Source organism: Pan troglodytes, chromosome 1 (assembly GCF_028858775.2).
Source record: "Pan troglodytes isolate AG18354 chromosome 1, NHGRI_mPanTro3-v2.0_pri, whole genome shotgun sequence".
In the NCBI taxonomy this organism is placed as follows: Eukaryota; Metazoa; Chordata; class Mammalia; order Primates; family Hominidae; genus Pan; species Pan troglodytes.
Window position 1 is genome coordinate 12,535,166 of NC_072398.2, and position 17,834 is coordinate 12,552,999.

Genomic DNA, 17,834 nt, shown 5'->3' on the forward strand with positions numbered 1-17,834 from the left:
GTGGCTCATGGTAGTAAGTGGCAGACTGAGCCCGACCAGCTCAGATGGTCTGGGCTAAAACCTGTCTATGTAACTCCCAAACTCTTCCTGGGTTGTGGTACTGCATAACTCTCATCAGTCTCCCTTACCTGAAGTGGCTTCTAACTCCTGACCCCTGCTTGGATTTTGGGTCATGCTACATGCCAAGATGCTTCCTACTGCTGATCCCATGACTTCTTTCCTTTTAAAAAAATTAAATGCATATTCTACTATAATACAGCATACATACAGAAAAGTATATATAGTTTATAGTCTGATGGTTTTCACAAAATGAACATACCTGTGTATTTACTGCCCAAATCAAGAAACAGAACATTCCCATGACCCCAGAAACACTTATGCCTCCTCCCAGTAACTACCTATCTCTGCTGTACAAATTATTTCCTTCATTATAGATTAATTCTTACTGGGTTTGAACTTTATATAGACAGAATCGTGCTATTTGTATTCCTTTGCATCTGACATCTATTGCTTGATATTAGGCTTGTAAGAGTCCGTCATATTGCTGTGCGTTGCAATGGTTTGTTTGTTCTCATTGCTGAATAGTATTCCACTGTATGACAGTTTCACAATGTATATGTTTATTCTTCTGTTGATAAACATCTGCATCGGAAGCAGATTATGCTATTACAAAATATGCTGCTATGGACATTCTCAAACATGCCTTTCGGTGTTCGTACGCACACATTTCTCAACATTTCTGTTGAGTATATAGCATACCTGAGAGTTTCAGTAATGATAAAACAATAATTTTACAGAATATTTGTACCAATTTGTACTTCCACCAGCAGTATAACAAAATTTCAGTTGTTCCACATCTTTACCAACATTTGGTATTGCCTGTCTTTTTAATATTAGCCATTCTGGTGGGTGTGTAGTGAAATCTCACTGTGGCTTTCATTTGACTGGTTACAAATGATGTGGAGAACATACTTATATGTTTATTAGACACATTCAGATATTGTCTCTTTAAAAGTGCTTGTTCAAGTCTTTTGTTATTTTTTTTCTATTGAATGTCTATTTTTTCTTTTTGATTTGAAGCAGTTCCTTAAATATTCTGCATATGAGTCATTTGTCAGATACATATGAATTACAAATATTTTCTCTGTTTTGCAGTTACTATTGCACTAATGATGTTTTTGGTAAACAGCCCATCACTACTCCTACATTGCCAGTTGCTAGACTCTGCTTCCCAATAGGGTCTCCCCATTTCCTCTGGGCCCTCTCTAATGCTGACTGCTGCCTGTAATCTTGCCTTCAGGGCAATGTCCCCTGCCGGCTGCACTGAACACCTTTAGAATCCAGTGCACCTGCTCCTGTCCTTCCAGAGCTGGTCCTGTCCTAGTGGGCAGATCTGGTTCCAGGTTCTGGCACCTTCCAGTCTCCTCAGGCCTCCCTGCAGTTAACTAGCTGTGCCCAATCGTGTTCTGAAAATAAGTTCAGGATGTCCAAACAATTGACTTATAAATGAACTTTTGGAACCCATGACTTTGTACACCAGAGGAGTCCTACACATTCTATTTATTTCTGCCTTAGTCACCTAGGATCAAGTACCTCCTGTAGCCAAAGGGGACTGGGACATTAAAACCATGATTGTGAATCACCAAGACACCCGTGCAAATTAGTACTAGCCCATCAATCCACAGAAGAAAATATACCATGGGAAAATGAAATCCTTATGCCAAATCGAGACATTGAGAAATTCAGCAAATAATTATTGAGTGCCTGATATGTGTCAGTCACTGTTCTAAATATTGCAGAAGTAACAAAAAGGAAAAAACCCAGACACCAATCTATGCACACATGGCACTCATTTTAGATGGAGAAACAGGTAGTAAACAAGCTAAATAAATAACACAGTTAGTATGTTAGGTAATGAGTGCTAAGGGAAGGGATATAGGAGTGTCAGATGGTGGTAATGGGTTGTTAGTAATTTTAGAGGGACTTCCAGGTAAGAGTTCACCAAAAAGGTGATATTTGAGCAAAGACTTGAAAAAAGGAGATAGCTATGACATTATCTCAGGGAAGAGCATCGAAGACAGAAGGAACAGTGAATTCAAAGGCCCTGAGGTGAAAACATGTCTAGTGTGTGGAAAAACAGCAAGCAGAACCAGGCACAGTGGCTCATGCCTGTAATCCCAGAACTTTGGGAGGCTAAGGCAGGTGGATCACTTGAGGTCAGGAGTTCGAGACCAGCCTGGCCAACATGGTGAAACCCCATCTCTACTAAAAATATGAAAAAAATGTGCTGGGTGTGGTGGCACACACCAGTAATCCCAGCTACTCAGGTGGCTGAGGTATGAGAATCAGGTGGCATGAGGTATGAGAATGAGGTATGAGGTATTGAATCCGGGAGGCAGAGGTTGCAGTGAACCGAGACTGCGCTACTGCACTCTAGCCTAGGCAACAGAGTGAGACTCCATCTCAAAAAAAAAAAAAAGGAAAGAAAGAAAAAGAAAATCAGCAAGCATCCAAGAGATGTAGACGGAATTATAGTTATAGCTGTTATAAGAAGAGCAGAAAGCAATAGGGGAAGAAGTCAAAGAGGTATAAAAGAGGTAAGGTCTTGTAGGTCATTGACCTTCAATATGATGCAGAGAACATACTTACATGTTTATTAAACACATTCAGATATTGTCTTTTTAAAAGTGCTTGTTCAAGTCTTTTGCCCATTTTTTTCTATTGAATGTCTATCTTTTCTTTTTGATTTGAAGCAGTTCCTTAAATATTCTGCATATCAGTCATTTGTCAGATATACATGTCAGCTGTGCTAATTTGATATCATGGTTCTCAGAGGCCAAGTTGCCGTATGTGTAGAAAAGAAAGATGGCTGTCATTTGAGTTGTTAAGAACAGCATGCTGCAATACCAAAACATCAAGCTGTACATCTCAAATATGTATGATTTTCATATGTGAATCACATCTCAATAAAGCTGTTAGAAAAATAAAATTACCATTAAGTTTAAAAAAAAAAAAGGAAAAAAGAAAAAAACAACCACAGTCGGGGCCAGGGCCATGTTACTAGGGCCAGGGATTTGGCCAATGAAGCAGGAACATAGAGATCCTAGGTCCATAAGGAAAAGAAGATTCAAGGAAGGCCAGGACATGGGAGGGAATGAACAAACTCCAGTCCTAGAGGTTTAGCAGAGACTGGCTGGCTTCTTGCAGTGAATTAATAAATGAGAAAAAAAGCTGAGATCACAATAAAAGATCTTTACTGGTGCAAGGGTCACTTCTCACCGCTGTTTGCCTGCTTTGGGTCATTCTTTAGTACCTTAAGTTTTTTATATTTTGTGAAGATTTTACTATTTTTTATCTCCAAGAGAGTAAGTTCAATCAAGCTATTGCACCATTACTAAAAGTGAGGCTTCTTTGACTATTTTTTTTAAGAGTTGGGGTTTGCTCACTCACCCAGGATGGAGTACAGTAGTGTGATTATAGCTTACTGCAGCCTCGAACTCTTGAATTCCAGGGATCCTCCTGCCTTAGCCTCCTGAGTAGCTAGAACCACAGGCACACTCCACCACATCTGGCTAATTTTTAAAAATTTTTGCAGAGGCTGGGTCTTTCTATGTTGTCCAGGCTGGTCTTGAACTCCTGGCCTCTAGTGATCCTCCCACCTAAGCCCCCAAGTAGCTGATTACAGGCAAAAGCCACCATGCCTAGCTCACTTTTACTATTTTTTACAATTCAAGATGTTGTCTATCTTTTTCAGCTACTCTATCCTGATTAATAAATGTTCTGTTAGTTTTGACTTATATTCTTCTTTTTGACTGGTCGTTCTCCTTAAATAAGATGTATTTTTCTTTGTTGGCTCCCTGAAGGCTCTGGTCTTATATTGAATTATCCAAGTTGGCAGTACTTTTCATGTAATGAAAGCTAAAGCTGTCTCTACTCCTGTGGTTGGCAGTGTAGAAGCAGGCAAGTTAACAATTCCAGTAAGGATCATGGACAAAGTCTTCTGTTCTGTTTCTTCTTACTTTCCTTGTCACAGGATCAGTAAACACTCGAGGCATTGTTAAGCTTTATATTAGTTTTTTCTTTTGCTGTGTAACAATATTATCACAAACTTGCTGGCTTAAAACAACATAAACGTATTATTTCACAGTTTCTGAGGTTCAGGATTCCAGACACAACTAGATTGAGTCCTCTGTCTTAGGGCCTCACAAAATTGTGATCAAGATGTCATCTGGGCTGCAGGCTTTTCTGAGACTCGACTGGGGAAGGATCTGCTTCCGAGCTCATGTGGTTGTTAGTAGCATTTGTTTCTTTGTGGACCATTGGACTAAAGGCCTCTGTTTCTTGCTGGGTATTAGCTGAAGGAGTTCCTTAGGTCCTTGCCATATTAATCTTTCCAGAATCATTTGTTTTCTCAAAGCCAGCAAAGTAGAGTCTCCTGGAAAGATTGATGTTACAATCATATGTAATGTAATCACGTACATGTAATCACACATATTCTGTCATGCAGGCTGTATTCTGTGGATTGAATCAAGTCACAGGTCCCACCTACACTCAAGGGAAGGGATTAAATGCAGGAGGCAGGGATTACGGAGGTCATTTTTAGAATCAATCTGCCACAGTCTGCCCTGATTCCCAGTGATTCATGCCTCTCCCACATGAAAATATATTCACCCCTCTTAAGGTTCCTAAGAGTCTCATCCCACTGCAATGTGTGCTTGAATTCAGAATTTCAAAATCTAAATAAGATCCAGGTGCAGGTGAGGCTCTTTAGATCTGGTTCCTCTCCATCTGTGAGTCTATACAGCTAGAGGTTGGGGGAAAAGGAAATCAAGATCCACAAAAGTATGCCAGTTCATAAATACAGAATTAGCTAAATTTACTATCAAGCAAAAGCGCATGCACCCACAAAAAACATCCAAATTGCATGCATGCAGGTAGTCATGAGTGGCTATAAATTTCTAGTGAATTTTCAGCTCTACCTATCTAGAATTAAATCTACAATTGTTATACCTCATCTCTACCTTTGTAAATACTCATCAGTTATTCAACAAGCATCAGTAGTTACATTAAGCTTACTCTAATGTCCTATTTCCTTTTTCGGAGACAGGGTCTCCCTCTGCCACCCAGGCTGGGGTGCAGTGGCATGATCATGGCTCACTGCAGCCTCAACCTCCTGGGTTCAAGCAGTCCTCCCACCTCAGCCTCCCTAGTAAGCTGGGACTACAGGCACACATCACCAAGCCCAGCTAATTTTTGTTTTTTAGTTTTTATTTTGGTAGAGATGGGGTTTTGCTATGTTGCCCAGGCTGGTCTCAACTCCTGGGTTCAAGTGATCTGCCCACTTCAGCCTTTCAAAGTGCCGGGATTACAGGCATGAGTCACCATTGCCTGGCTTGATGTCCTGTTTTCATAATTCTCTATCAGTACTGCTTAGGGTTATCTTGAGCAGTGTGTCTACTTAACAGTACATATGGTTAGTCATATCCATCAACATTCCTCGGAAGATTAGATTAAGTTCTGTTTCCCATGAGAGGCAAGTTATCTGGTCCCCACTCCCCACACCCAACATAGAATGGTGGTATAGACCTATTATAACAGCTATAAACATTCCCATTCAAAAGGAGCCAAAATAGAAGACATAAATAAGTGACTTGTGAGTAGAAATTCTGAAATCCAATCAAGCAAATATTGGGAGTTTCTTTTTTAGATTTCAAGGCTTGAGAATAATTCTTTGTAGCACTTGGCTCCACCCGTCGGATTCTTGGTTCTGCCCTCTGAGTCATCCTTTTTTCATGAAAGGTAACGTGTGTTTGCAACTGAATAGTTTTATTGGTCTGCTTCCTGCCAGTAGGATTTGGAGGGACTGACATCCTCCTCTCATTTCGTACTCTTTGTCCCTTCAAAGCTGGCAGTGTCTTGCTGAAATACTCTTTTCTCAAATACTCAGTGGGTTTCCTGTGAATTTTCCTGGTTTTCACTCTATCAGGCAAAGATCACATCCACAGACTTTGTCGAGACCTCAATTTTAGGTCCCTGATGAGAGGGCTGAAGGACAACACTCTTAAGCTGCCTGGAGGCTCTCAGTTTTGATGGAAAGGTTCCATGAGGCACATGCTTAATCTCTTGAAAGTCCTTTGTGTGACTGAATGCTTCTCTGATCCTCTGATCTTTCTGAGGTCTTAACAAAAGATGATACAGTAGCATCCTCAGCTTTATCTTCATACCTTACAGTCCTAACTGTTCTCAGAAGCCATTTCTTTATCTTAACATCTTTGCCATCTGGAAACGCTGAGAGTCTCCAAAATCATGAAGTCCTGGTTCCATTCTGTTTACCAAAATCATGAAGTCCTGGTTCCATTCTGTTTAATCATTCTTCCCTCAGTTTGTCTCTCTCCTCTCACATTTTGCTATAAGCAGCAAGAATAAGGCAGGAGACACCTTCAACATTTTGCTTGGAAATCTCATCAGCTAAATAACCAAGTTCATCAATTGCATGCTCTGCTTTTCACATAATTACTGGCAACAATTTTCTGCCACTTTGTGACATAGATTCCCCCTTCCTCCAGTTTCCAACACTATACTCATCACCTCCTTACTTCCTTTTGAGCCCTTACTAGCAGCATCCTTTGTGTCTAGATTTCTACTTACAAGGCAGGCTTTCCTTAGCATTCTCCTCAAAATACTTCCAGCCTCCATCCCCTGCTTGTTTGCAAAGCAAATAAGTGCAAGGGTCACTTTCCATTGTTAGTTTTTCGTTATGGAAGCACCCCACTTCTGGTACTGAAATCTGTTCTAGTTGTCCACTGCTGTGTAACAATATTACTACAAGTTTCATGGCTTAACACAACATGTATTTATTGTTTAATAGTTTCTGTGGGTCCAGGCACGGCTTAGCTGGGTCGTCAGCTTCAGGGTCTCATAAAGCTACAATAGGCATCAGCTAGAACTACAGGTTCAACTGAGAGAGGATCTGCTTCCAAGCTCTTGTGGTTGTTGACAGCATTCAGTTCTCTGTGGGCTGTTGGACTGAGGGTCACAGTATCTTTCTAGCTGGAGGCTGAAGAATGCTTCCAAACAGTAGTTTGTTTTCTTGAAGCCAGCAAGGGAGAAAGACTCTGTGCAAGATGGATATTACATGCTTATGTAATATAATCCCATATATATAATCCCATACATCCTGTCACCTTTGCCATAACCTTCTATTGGTTAGAAGCAAATCACAGGTCCCACATACACTCAAGAGGAGGGGATTCGATCAAGGCATGGAAATCAGCACAGAGGTTTTGGGGTCTGCCTTACAGTCCATCTGTCACAGTTTCTTCTTAGCATCTTGAGGTCAGGGAAACTAGACCCACTCATGCATTCAAAGTCAACTTACATAGGAGGATGTGTACATTTTAGCAATGCATGTTCCACCCAGGTTCCTCTGCCTTATGGTCTCAAAAAAGAGTACCATGATGTTATTGGCCTCCATGCTTCTTCCTGGCACACAGAGACAACCAAAACTTAGAGAGAGCAAAGGCTTTACCTGTGGCTGCCTAGATCAGGTGAAGCACAGAAAATGAAATTAAAAATGAGTCTTACTTGGATGCCGCAATCCCACAATCCTCGTGTGTGTGTGTGTGTGTGTGTGTGTGTGTGTGTGTGTGTGTTTGGTCATTTTCCACAGCCTGTTTAGAAATAAACATATTTAAATAAATTATGATACCCATAAATTATAGTACCAATTTTGTAGGTATTCACAGAAATTTTAGCATGGAAAAATGTTCCTGGGGCAAAAAAAAGCAGTTTACAAAACAGTAGATATTTCAAATATCATTCCTTTTAAATATATGCATATATAATGTTAAAAAGTATTAAAAGTGGTTATTTCTAGGTGGTAAAGATAATGGATGATTTTATATCTCCTTCTTTAACTTAGTGTTATTGAAAAATATAATGAAATCTATCATTTTAGTATTAAAGGAAAAAGCTTCAGAAGTTTTTGCTTTTTTTTATTTTACAGTGGGAGCTACTTGAGATTGCAGACTATGTTATTTATCTTTGTGTTTCTAGCCCCTAGCATAACTCCTCTGGACATATTAAGCTCTTAATAAATGTTTTTGAATAAACACATACATTTCAGAAGTTTTAAAACTAATATGGATATTCTCTGGGAATATGCAGATGGTACTACTTCATTTGCATTATTATAAACAGCAACAAAGAAGTCCCCCAAACCTGGCCTCTACTTCTCCTTAGAGACCAAATCCACCCCCCTACCCTCATAATGCAGTTAACTATTATACCACAAGGGACCAGGAGGTAAAGATGGCCAATGGCAGGGTTGTTGGTTAAGTATGGTGAAATTCACAGGTAATTTAATATTTCTTGTTTTAGTCTATAGTTTCAACTGTCTTTCCCAATATGACTTTTGAAATGGGTACCAGTAAGGATGAAAACTAATGGAGTTATCATTACACTTCTTGCTTTATTCCACCACTATAGGAGTTGGTAATGAGCATTTAATTTATTTTGAGTTTTATAGATTGGAGGAGGAGGAAAAATAAGGAGCCAATTAAGTGACCCTTGTAGTACTGGGGAATTACTATAAGTGAATCTTTGCTGCTTTTTACTTCACCCAAAATAAACTGTTACTCACCACAGGTGAGTGAGTAAGAGATTTTTTTCCGAAGAATACTAAGCAGGAACATGTCATGGTATGTTTATGTTATTATTTCAGCATTGCACCTTAATGCTTACATTATTTTTAAGGATAATGGGGGCAAGTATAATTTGAATTTTCTTTTACAGAGGGGAATATTGAAGTACAGAAAGAGGCTAAAGAAATTTTACAGGATGATTTGTAAAGTCAGTGACCCATCAAATAATATATATCAACATTTCTGATTGATCTCCCTCTGTAAATTTAGCCAGGACTCTTCTACTTCCTACTCACCAGTATCTTGATCCCTAAGAAAATAAAATTACAAATAACTAAATTAGAGCATTGTAGGGTTTTCTTTTTTCTATGAATCTAATTTTTTTTTTTTTTTTTTTTTTTTTTTTGAGACAGGGTCTCACTCTGTTGCCCGGGCTAGAGTGCGGTGGCATGGTTACAGCTCACTGCAGCCTCAACCTGCTAGGCTCAAGTGATCCTCCCATCTCAGCCTCCTGAGTAGATGGGACTACAGGTGTACGCCACCACACCCAGTTAATTTTGTTATTTTTTATAGAAATAGGGTTTTGCCATGTTGTCCGGGCTGGTCTCGAACTCCTGGGCTCAAGCAATCCACCCTCTTCGGCCTCCCAAAGTGCTGGGATTACAGGCATGAGCCAATGTGCCTGGCCCTGTTTCTTTACTTCCTGCAGGTTTTTTAACTCATGTGATTCTAATATTTTATGATGATTAGATCAGTATCCCTTTTTTAACCTACTATTTGCACAAGAAATATGTCAAGACCCAAGAGAGTACTTTCAATTACAGAATCTTCTGGCCTCATCTGAGTAACAAAGCTCTCCACCAAGGTCATGATGCCAGCAAGACTTCACTGGTATATGTCAGCTTGTTCAGTTTCCCCTATAATTGTGGCCTCAGCCTCAGTCTCTCAGGTGCCACATCTTCCTGCATTTACCTTCCTGAAAAATGGAGAGGCTGACACGTGCTGAAAACTGTGCCAAGCCCTGGCTGAAAGTTAGGGGTGAGTAGAGGCAGTCCAGCTACGCTGTTCCTTTCCTGTGCCCAGAGGAGTGTTTTAATTTCCCTTTCGTTCGATAACACACGTCCCTTTCTCCACTTTCTACCAAGTCCTCTCTTGGAAGTCACCCTGGCTTGGTACATTCCATGTCTGAAATCTGAGCTCCACCCAAGCAAATCAGTAGTCAGCCTCTGCACCTCCTTCCTCTCTCCGCTTGCCCTCGGTCTCCTTCATTTCTCTCTTGATTACTGCAGTCCATTTTTTCTTTTACAAAGTCAAACTTCAGCTCCCTTCTCCACCAGCAACTGTATACGCAAATTAAGATGAGGTTGTTCCATTCTCTTTTAGGAGTATCTATCACTGACTGTTATTCCCAGAAAAATACATTTGGGAAGTATTATTTTAGATTATATTAGTTTGTACACCATCTTTTAACTTTCTTTTTCTGATGTCAAAAGTAAACATTTTTTGACAACATTTGAGAAAACAGGGAAGAAAATAGAAATCAGTCTCCTCACCCAGAGTTCTTGTTAATATCCACATCTATTTCTTTCAAGACCTTAATCTATGCATGTATGATTATATAAAAAAATATATATATATATATTTGCTGAAGAAGGATAATTTTGGATACACATTTTCCTGTCTCTCTTTTTATTTAGCGTGGTGTTGTAACATATTCCCACATAATTAAATAGTCTTTTAAACACATTATTTTTTAAGTCTGCCTTTGAATTGCTTTCAGATGTTTCCCCTCATTTATTAACTGGGAAAAAAAATCAACCCCATAATTATGGTCATTCCTAAGGTTTGAAAAATCTAACCCTACACTTGAATTTTTGAATCAGCAAAATTAAACTTAAAAAACAAACATATGGGAAAAGCTAATATTGCTGTAGATTTTAAGGTAAACCAAAAGTTCATATATTGAATTTAATTTAATGGAGAGCAGTGGTGCTATCCATCATGAATACCAAAATGCAGCTAAAAATAACGACTGTAGTTGAGTAAGACTGCAGAAGATAGTCTAAGAACAGATGAGGAAACATGATAGCAAATTCCTCTGTAGTTTGCAAATAGACATCCGTACTCTGTTGGAAAAGTCTGAGTCTTCTGTTCCGCTAGAGAATAATATCCAATGTGTGATTTCTTTCTTTTTTCTTTTGTTTTTGTTTTTGAGATGGAGTCTTGCTCTGTCGGCCAGGCTGGAGTGCAATGATCTCGGCTCACTGAAACCTCCGCCTCCTGGGTTCAAATGATTCTCCTGCCTCAGCCTCCTGAGTAGCTGGGATTACAGGTGCCTGCCACCACACATGGCTAATTTTTGTATTTTTTAGTAGAGACGGGGTTTTGCCACGTTGGCCAGGCTGTTCTTGAACTCCTGACCTCAGGTGATCTGCCCGCCTCAGCCTCCCAAAGTGCTGGGATCACAGGCATGAGCCACCATGCCTGGCCCCAATGTGTGATTTCAATCCTGTGTTTGTGGATTAGGGGTTAGGGAAGTGGTCAAAATTGGTCATTCTAGTAACCGTAAGTGAATATTTCTTTGGGAATAACCAAAGAATACAGAGAAAAAAATCTAAAGAGGAATACACTGTTGGTTTAGAGGTTCAGAAATTTATATGTCTTGATAACAGCAGTAAATTATCTATTTTATAACTACTTTATGAAGAAATACAAAATCTGACTAGATCTACAGAAAGCCAGAGGTTCAGGTAAATGTCTCTTAAGATCTTGGTTTGGTAGAAAAAGCACTGGACTGGGATTCGAAACCTGGGGGCTGGTCTTATCTCTGTCACTAAACATTTGAGTGATTTGAACAAGTTATTTCATTTATCTGAGTCTCAGATTTTTCTTCCTTAAAAAAAGGATGAAAGTAATACATGCTTATTACAAAAATTTTAAGCAATATTTAAATATATAAAGTAAAAATGTACTTTGCCTCACTCTGAGTCTACCTCATAATATAATCTCTGTTAAAAATTTGGTATATATCACTTTGTATATTTCTCTATAAGCATTTAAATATTTTTTATAAAAATGGAATCAGACTATTGTCCTCTAACTTGCTTTTTCCACTTAACAGTATATCATGGACATTCTTTCCTGCTGCAGTCTTATATTTCATGACACAGAGATACTTTCATTGATTTAACAATTCCCATCACTGATGGACACTTCGATTGACACTAGATTTTTACCATCTAAAAATTTTTCAATAAGCACAACTATACATATATCCTCATGCATATGTATTAGGATTCTTTAAGATAGCTTTCTGAAAATGGAATTGCTGGCTCATGCCTGTAATCCCAGCACTTTGGCAGGTTGAGATGGGCAGATTGCTTGAACTCATGAGTTCAAGACCAGCCTGGGCAACATGGCAAAACCCCATCTCTACAAAATATTTAAAAATTAGCCGGGTGTTGTGGTACACACGTGTACTCCCAGCTCCTTGGGAGGCTAAGGTAGGAGGATCACTTGCTGAAAGGATCACTTGAGCCTGGGAGATCAAGGATGCAGTGAGCCATGATCACGCCGCTGCACTCCAGCCTGGGTGACAGAGCGAAACCCTGTTCAACATCAAATAAAGTAAATAAATAAATTTTTAAAAATAGAATTGCTGAGTCAAAGTCTATATGTATTTTAAATTTGTGGCAGGGCACGGTAGCTCACACCTGTAATCTCAGCACTTTGGGAGGCTGAGGCAGGGGAATTGCTTGAGTCCAGGAGTTTTAGACCAGCCTGGGCAACATAGCAAGACCCCATCTCTACAAAAAATCAAAAATTATCTGGGCATAGTGATACACACCTGTAGTCCCAACTACTCAGGAGGCTGAGGTGGGAAGATCACTTGAGCCTGGGAAGTCAAAGCTGCAATGAGCCGTGATTGAACCACTGCACTCAGCCCGGATGACACAGTGAGACCCTGTCTCAAAAGAACTATTGTACAGGTAGTGCCAAACTGCCCTCCAAAAATGTACAGCTTGATGTTTTCCTCAACAGGAATGAAGATGCTCCCCTTTACACCTTCACCACCACTGAATATTGTAAATCTTTTTTATACTTTGCCAGTCTAATCAGTGAAAATGGAATTTTACTGAAACTTTCTTCATCTATATAATGAAGAGCTGAATAGCATGGTCTCTAAGGACGTTTACACTTCGAAAATGCTGCAGAACTGTGGAAAACATAATTGCTTTACCTGAAGACACAAATGGCTGGTGTTGCAGTGGACTCTTCTGGGCCCTTCCTGACCCATCTGTGAAGCTACAATGCCCAGACCTGAGAGTTTCTACTGCGAGTTCCAGAGGAGGTGGGGTAGAAGGCATCCAGGTAGACGAGATGTAGACAGTGCCACCTGTCAATCTTATCTGAAGTGAAGGAAGACAAATGTTGCTATTTTCAGCAAGTTTAGCTAAAATAGAGAAAACATAACACACACACACAAACACACACACACACCCAAAGTCTAAAAATATTTAATTGTTTAACACTGCTTATTATAAAGCAAGGACAGAAGCTTAGTATTTCATCTAAAAAGTTCTCGCTTTGCAAAATCCAGCATTTGGCAGGGACTCTATAAGGAACGATAATAATTGTGCTGATGAAACCATCTCAGCTAATGTCTTCTTTCTGTCTACATTTTGGACACGTAGATATTGCACTAATGCTAATCTAACTTTCAGTTAGCCCTAAGGGGGAATAAAAAAGATTATGACAGAGCAATGGAAAATCTACCAGGGGAAAGTTAGTTTGATTGATGTGCCCTTCTGGCTTGAGCACGCAGTTCTTCCATTTAGTGTTACAGTGTCTTTTGAGTGGCAGTTTGGCTTAGATTTAAGACACTAGTGAGCTACCCCTAAGCTCTGCAAAGTCTTTCTTAGTTGCCATTAGTTTTTGTGTAATGCCTTCCTTTCTGATAGCTCTTTTTATTTCATAAATTTCTTGCACAGTTTTAAAACCCTTAACACTTTTAATTTCAATCAGTTATACTATAAAATGGAAGAGATTGTTTTAAAACGATATCTGTAGGGAAACTTACTAAAATGTTGACATAACGCCAGTACTGAACTATTGCGATCACCACGTTACTGGTCTCTCTGTCATCAGCCTTCGCCGCTGCAACGTAACCTCCGCTCCTTGGCCAGAATCAACCACCTGCAATTTAGAACATCTTCCATTTCCAAACTCCATCACTTGCTCCAACTGGTTCCTTGGTTTTTCCTTCTAGCACACCCCATGGACTAGTGCGATCAGTCTGGTAGTTCCTCGAATGCTCTGCTTCATGTCTCTATGTCTTTTACATGCCAACCCACTGCCCGGAATGATTTGTCCCCTGGAGTATCATCCCCTGGCTTGTTTCTAGTCAACCTTTCAAGATGCAGTTCAAATGTCATCTTCCCTGGAAAGATGAACTCCCCAGGGAAGGTTGACCCCTCCATGCCCTCAATCTCTATAACCCTGATGGTTGGCATGGTTTATCTGACCCGCCTCCTTTCTGTACCAGACTCTCCTAAGGCTTCTTTCTGGCTAACCATGGGCCCTGTATATTGGCCATCTTTCTATCATTTATTAGAGTGCCAGGCATTTTGTAGAACTGTAGTTAAGGTTCATTGAATTGACTTGCCTTGAATGACATAGTGATGAATCTGAAATTACTTGAAGACTCATTTTATTGGTGATCTTGGCACAGATTACTACAAAGTACTGCTTTGTCAAATAAGCTACACTTACAAATTATGCAAACTACTAACAAATCACGTCTCTGGGAAAAATGTCAATGGGCACAGCGATCCCAAACTCCTTATTACGGGAAGAACGAGGCATGAGAGGTATCGTATCGTTATTTGTATAGTCTTGTTTGATATGCTGCTTGTACAATAACCACGGTTCCCTAAAGATTCTGAGACCTTTTGAAACATTTGAAAGCACATTCAATGAAAACACAAAACCAATGATATGTGTGAAGTATGACAGGACTCACTTTGCTAGTACCCATCGAAGTAGTTTCTTAAAGGTATACCATCATCCTTCCAACCTTCAAAATGTTCAAATAATTTTGACCTGTCCAATGTTGAAGTTTTTGGATGTGATATATCCCTCCATTTAACTTTCTGAAAGTAAAAATAATAATGGCATTAGATATAAATATATTACCCTTTAATTAAGACCTTAAATTCTTCGAAGTTTGCAATTCACTTGTAACTCAAAATTTTTACATGTACAATGACTTTTACAGACAGGTCCTCTGAGATACATAATAAAACATTTCCAAATGTCTTTATAAGTAAATTTAAAGGAGTAAATTCATTCCATTATGTCTTCTGTTATAGAAACCTGGCTCTTAGAACTGAATGTCTTCTTCAAAGTAAGCTCTTAGATTTCAGTCTAAAAAAAAAAGCCTTTAAAATAGCATAAACCAAAATGTGCATTGGTATTTAAATAATTGTTAATATATAGTCTCTAGCAAGTAATTTATGTGGAGCCATTTATGGGAAAGAAATTTAAACTATATATATCAAGGTTTAAATATTAGAGGCTGATTTAAAAGGGAAAATGACATCGTGTAAAAAAATCATGGGTACCAATAGATAAATTAGAAAAAGAATCCTTGATTATTTTTGTTTAAAACTGTCAAACTATTGTTTTTATAAGTTTATGTTTAAATATACATACTTACATAAATTGTATTTATACTTAGCTGTATATAACCATATATTTTTAAAATTCACCATCCCATACAGTCTTTAACAATCCAGCTATGGAATGCTGGCTTGTTAAAGACTTCCAGAAATGAGGCCAGACATGGTGGCTCACGCCTGTAATCCCAGCACTTTGGGAGGCTGAGGCATGTGGATCACTTGAGGTCAGGAGTTCAAAACCAGCCTGGCCAACGTGACGAAACCCTGTCTCTACTAAAAATACAAAAATTGCCGGATGTGGTGGCAGGCACCTGTAATCCCAGCTACTTGGGAGGCTGAGGCAAGGAGAATTGCTTGAACCCGGGAGGCAGAGTTTGCCGTGAGCCGAGATTGTGCCACTGCACGCCAGCCTGGGTGACAGAGTAAGGCTCTGTCTCAGGAAAAAAAAAAAAAAAAGATTTCCAGAAATGGAATCAGTAAATTCATGGGTATGAACATATGTTGAGTCCTTGACGCATAGTTCCAAATTGCTTCTGAAAGGTTGATACCACTTTATACTATCACTGGTAATGCATGAAAATATGAATTAAAATATGCCTTTTCCAGGAATAAATAATATTACTAAATCTTAAATTATCATTATGAAATAATAAATAACATTATAAAACTATTGCTTTAAAAATTTTCTAATTTCTTTGGTATAAGATGCATTATTCTAATCTACAAATTATTCTTTACATTATTCTTTCTAACAGGGTTGAACATTTTCCTGTAAATTTAATAGTTAGATTTGTTGTGTGTGAATCTTTTGGTTATTGTTTTGGCAGTTTATTAAAATCTTAGTGTTTTTAATTATTATTATGGGATATGTATTATATTATACATGTATTATATTATATTATTATGTGATATGTATTATATACATACAAATATGCATATGTAATATCCTTTTATCTTCTACATTTGTTGTTTTCTACTCTATTGCTTGTCTCTTCAATTTGTTTAATTTGTTTATGCATTATTTTAAAAAGTAGAACATACTTGAATTTTTAGTTTATATGTAGTTACATCTGCTGATCTTTTCCTCAATATTTTTTTTTCTGAAACTTCTAGGACGTTGTCTCTCATAGTCTCCTTAAAATTGATAAATATGCAATTCTATTATTTCTTCTTTTTCTACTATTTAAGTTTTTATCTAACTTCTTTAGCATTTTGAGTATAATGAGCTTCAAGGTCGTTTTTTCCCTGTTTCTTGTGTGGGTGTTTATTGAGTTTTTTGGATATATGGATTGGTCATTTTTTTTCAAGTCTGGAAAATGGCCATTTTCTCCTTAAATATATTTTGTCCCCCCGCCTCTTTTGGGCACTCCAATTACACATAGATTAAAGTTGTCCCACAATTTATTGTTGCTTAGTTTATTTCAAAAAAATTCTCTTTTCTCTGTGTGTTTGTATGTTTCATTTTGGATAGTTTCTATTGCTATGCTTTCAACTTCACTAGTATTTTCCTCTATAATATCTACTTTGCTATTCTTCTCATCCAGTGTATTTTTCATCTCATACATTATAGTTTTCTTCTATGGTAGTTCAATGTAGTTCTCTTTAAAAAAAACCTTCCATGTTTCTATTTAACTTTTTGAACATGTGGAATATAGTTATACTAATTGTCCTTGTTGACTAATTCTAACACCTGTGTCAGTTCTGGGTCAGTTTCAATGGGTGCTTCTCCTCATGATGGTAGTATTTTCTTAGGTTTGTGCATGATTTGTAATTTTTTTGTTGGATCCCAGACACTGGGGAATTTTACCTTGTTGGGTGTTGGATATTTTTGTATATCCTACAGATAGATATTCTTGAGCATTGTTCTAGAATGTGGCTAGGTCTCTTGAAAATGGCTTTATCTTTCAGGTTTTGCTTTGAGATATATTAGGTGGGTCCAGAGCAGTGCTCAGTCTAGAGCCAATTATTCCTCACTTGTGAGGCCAGACCCTTCAGTATACTTTGCACAACACTGTGAATCATGAGATTTTCAATCTCACTGGTAGGAACAGGCTCTATTCCCAGCTCTGTGAATGTAGGTATTGCTTCCTCTAATCCTTTCAGATGGTTCTTTCCTCAGCCTTGGGTAGTGTTCCCATAAGGAAGACCTGACTAGTACTCGGCTGAATATTCTTCAGCTCAGAGGGTAGATTGTGCTTTGCCTGGGTTTCCTCCTTGGGCTGTCTGGAAACTCTCCCAAGGCAGTAAACTGGGGCACTCCTAGGCTCACCTCATTTATTTCATATCTGTCTGGGCTCACTAGTAACTTAGTTGCCTGATGATAGAGTCTTAAAAACTATTGTTTCATATATTGCATCCATTTTTTTGGTTACTTCCAATGGGAGAATAAATATGATCTCTGTTATTCCATCCTGTTCAAAACCGTAATTTATTTAGGTACTCTGGGTTCCATTCTTGTGTATAGATTGAGATGGATATCTATTGTTGTATTTTTATTCCACCAAAATTACTT